We start from the raw sequence: 4,119 nt of genomic DNA, 5'->3' as shown, positions 1-4,119 counted from the left end.
TCAAGTTCGGAAAATGTTTTATATAGATCACAAATGGTGATTATGTACCTCCTTAGAAGATTTAAATATGGAAGGTATGGACTCCGTATGATTAGCTATTAAGATTCCAAGGAAAATGAATAACTACAGTAGGTTAGTGGTGGACTATAGTAATGCGACAATGATTCTTTGAATAATGAGATGATAACTGATAAGTGGCATTTTATACCACTTAGAACGTCTTAAAATGGCTTAAATTGGTGTCTTGAAATCAAGTATTTTGTGTATTTAATGCGTTTTTCTAGTGTTTATGCATTTCAGGGTATTAGTTGCATTTCGGGGGAGGAATCATCAAGAATAAGCCTTGGCATGTGTTCACCATTGCGAGAGGAAAGGAATGGGCAGATTACGGCGAAGAAACAGAGCAAGCTTGGAATTTTTCCAGTAGGGTCCTGCGCGCCCGCGCAGAAATGCTGAGCGGCCGCGCAACAGCCTGCGCGCCCGCGCAGAAATGCTGAGCGGCCGTGCAAGTTCGGGGAAAAAGCTGAATTATTTCAGACTTCTACTTCTGTGTGGCTTCCAACTTCTATGTAATCTGAGTTTTATGGGACTATTATATAGGTAGATTTGAGACGTTTTCACAGAGATTATTAAGGAGATTATGTTTTAGATTGTGTTTTACGCAAGAAGCGAAGGAGATAAGGAAGAAGACCGATTTAGCACACCGCAACGAAGAGGAAGCATATATTCTTGTGATTCTTGTTTCGTTGTATCGTTGGATGCTAGTTTTCTTGCTTTGACTTATTTACTCTTATGACGTACTCTGTTTTAATATAATTAGTTTAGTTATTATTTTCTTGTGTTTGTTTATCATGATTTCATATGAACCCATGATGGCGATAAGTTCTATTATGGGCTAATCGTGATCATGGGGTTTCAACGGATTTATTATGGAATTCTTTAGTTAATTGTTTAATACTTTAGTGTGTGATGATTGCATGATATCTAGTATTGGTTGCGCATATTCGTCTTATGTGCGTCGCGAACATATAAGATAGGGTGTTAATCTCTTGTGAAGCGACGGTGGATCTAGAGATTTAGAACTTGCCATGCTAGCATAGGTTCATGTACGTTATGCATGATTAGTGGGTAACTCTAACAGTTTTATTTGCCCTATGTAATCAAAAGGAATATCTTGTGCTTAAATTGTTGTGTTGTCAATTTCTGTAGACATATAGGAACTCAACATAATTGATGACTATTCAACTTCTATCTTAATTGTGGATGCTTGGTAGAATGGTATTAGTACAATGAAAGTTGGCTTTTATCAGTTTCGTGTTATTCGATTAATATCATCACTATCACATGCTAAAGGTAATAACAATGGCTATAGAAGGAAGTAATAATGAAGTTGTGATCTCATGAGTGTTTTATTATTGATAATTTGAAGTGTTAGTTAAGTAGTTAATTATAGTTAATATTTAATCAACAATTTTAAGTGTTATCTTAACATTGAGAAGTAATCATACATTGGTGAGTGAGTTTAATTAGACAATAACTTAGTCTGAGTCTCTGAGGGAACGAACTAGAAAGTATTCTATATTACTTGCGAACGCGTATACTTGCGTGAATATTAGTGCGTGTTTTCGCCCTAACAAGTTTTTGGCGCCGCTGCCGGGGACTCGACGTATTTGTTTAGTTTATGTACTTACCATCATTGGTCATTAGGACTCAGTGATTAGGACGTAGTAGTTACTTACTCTTTTCGGTTGTGTTTCAGGTACTTTAGCAAGCGTTTATGCAAAATTCGTTCTCATGCTCGCAAGAGGACTTTAGATACAACTGAGGAGACAAACGCAGTTCTTGATATTCCGGAGAAGTTAGATTTTGAGGATTCAGATTCAGGCGCTGAGCAGAAAGAACCAGTAAACATGGGAGATCGTATTGTTCAAGCTGATCCAGCTCTTATGGATTTTTCTCGGCCTAAAATTGATGATATTCAGTCAAGCATCCTTCATCCGGCTATTCAAGCTAACACCTTTGAAATCAAGCCGGGCACTATTCAGATGGTGCAGAATTCTGTTTCTTTTGGAGGAGCGGCAACTGAAGACCCCAACATGCACATAAGAAATTTTGTCGAGATCTGCAGCACTTTTAAGTATAATGGCGTGACTGATGAGGCTATCAAGTTGAGGCTTTTCCCATTCTCACTGAGGGATAAGGCTAAAGACTGGTTACATTCTGAACCAGCTGGGTCCATCACTACGTGGCAAGATCTTGCGCAAAAGTTTCTGGTGAAGTTTTATCCAATGGCAAAGACTGCTGCTATGAGGAGTGCTCTTACTCAGTTTGCGCAGCAACCTACAGAATCTATGTGCGAGGCTTGGGAACGCTACAAGGAAATGTTGAGAAAATGTCCACATCATGGAATGCCGGATTGGATGGTAATCACTGGTTTTTATAATGGTTTGGGGGCCCAATCTCGGCCTATGCTCGATGCAGCAGCTGGAGGAGCCTTATGGGCTAAAAGCTATACTGAGGCGTATAATCTTATAGAGACAATGGCTGCAAATGAGCATCAAAACCCAACTCAGAGGATGACGTCAGGCAAGGTTGCAGGTATTTTGGAAGTTGATGCAGCCACCGCTATTGCAGCCCAGCTCCAAGCACTATCAATGAAGGTTGATTCTCTGGCTACGTATGGAGTTAATCAAATAGCTATGGTTTGTGAGCTTTGTGCAGGTTCTCATGCTACGGATCAGTGTTCTCTTGTCAACGAATCTGTTCAGTATGTGAATAATTATCAGCGACAACAGCAGCCTGTGCCAGCGACCTATCATCCTAATAACAGAAATCATCCAAATTTCAGCTGGGGGAATAATCAGAATGCTATTCAGCCAACATATCAGCAAGGAGTAAGTAAACAGTTTAACCCACCTGGATTCCAGCAACCACAGCAGTATGCTACAAGGCAATCATATCCTCAACAGGGAAGTGCAGCTGCACCTACTAGTGCTGATTTTGAGGAACTTAAGCTGTTGTGCAAGAGTCAGGCGGTTTCTATCAAGACCTTGGAAAATCAAATCGGTCAATTAGCCGATGCAGTGCTCAATCATCAACCTGGCACTCTTCCCAGTGACACGGAAGTACCAGGCAGGAAGGAAGCTAAAGAGCAAGTCAAGGCTATTACCTTAAGGTCTGGAAAAGTAGCTGATGCTGAAAAGGCAAAAGAAGTCGAAGCTGAAGTTAGAGATGAAGAATCTAAGCAAAAGGAGAAAGTGGCGGAACCAAAGAAGACTACTGTTGAACACACTCTGCCTGAGGCTAATACAGGGGAGAAACAGCTCTATCCTCCACCACCTTTTCCTAAGAGATTGCAGCAACAAAAGCTGGATAGACAGTTCGGGAAGTTTCTGGAGGTGTTCAAGAAACTTCACATCAATATACCTTTCACTGAGGCTCTGGAACAAATGCCTAGTTATGCGAAGTTTATGAAGACTATTCTTTCAAGGAAGGTGAAACTGGATGACCTTGAAACCGTTGCTTACACGGAAGAATGCAGCGCGGTTCTGCAACAAAAGTTACCACCAAAACTGAAAGATCTAGGAAGCTTCACCATTCCTTGCACCATTGGCAATCTAACTTTTGACAAGTGCCTTTGTGATTTGGGAGCAAGCATTAATCTGATGCCCTTGTCGATCTTTAAAAAGCTGGATCTGCCTGATCCAAAACCCACATACATGTCGCTACAATTGGTGGACCGTTCCATTACTTACCCAAGGGGCATAGTTGAGGATGTGCTCGTCAAGGTGGATAAGCTCTTCGTTCCAGCAGATTTTGTTATTCTGGATTTTGAGGAAGATAAGAAGATTCCCATAATCTTGGGGAGGCCTTTCTTGGCTACTGGCCGTACCTTGATAGATGTGCAAAAAGGGGAACTTACTATGCGGGTCCAAGATCAGGATGTGACCTTCAACATATTCAAGGCAATGAAATTCCCTACAGAAGATGAGGAGTGCTTAAAAGTGGATGTGATTGATTCCGCAGTTACTTCGGAACTCGAGCACATGCTAATGTCTGATGCATTGGAAAAGGCCTTAGTGGGGGAATTTGTCAGTGATGATGAAGATAGCAACGAGC

At 41.0% G+C, this 4,119-nt stretch overlaps 1 non-coding gene across 1 annotated transcript; it reads right to left on the bottom strand.

The window, feature by feature from the left end:
- Positions 1-2,303: 2,303 nt before the first annotated feature.
- Positions 2,304-2,410, bottom strand: LOC141681480 (small nucleolar RNA R71). Its single transcript, XR_012558911.1, has one exon. It is a non-coding gene; the product is annotated as a small nucleolar RNA R71 (small nucleolar RNA).
- Positions 2,411-4,119: the final 1,709 nt, after the last annotated feature.

The sequence above is a fragment of the Apium graveolens genome, chromosome 8 (genome assembly GCF_009905375.1).
Source record: "Apium graveolens cultivar Ventura chromosome 8, ASM990537v1, whole genome shotgun sequence".
Classification (NCBI taxonomy): domain Eukaryota; kingdom Viridiplantae; phylum Streptophyta; class Magnoliopsida; order Apiales; family Apiaceae; genus Apium; species Apium graveolens.
Note: the sequence above shows the minus strand (reverse complement) of the source record. Positions and strands in the feature narration are given on the sequence as shown.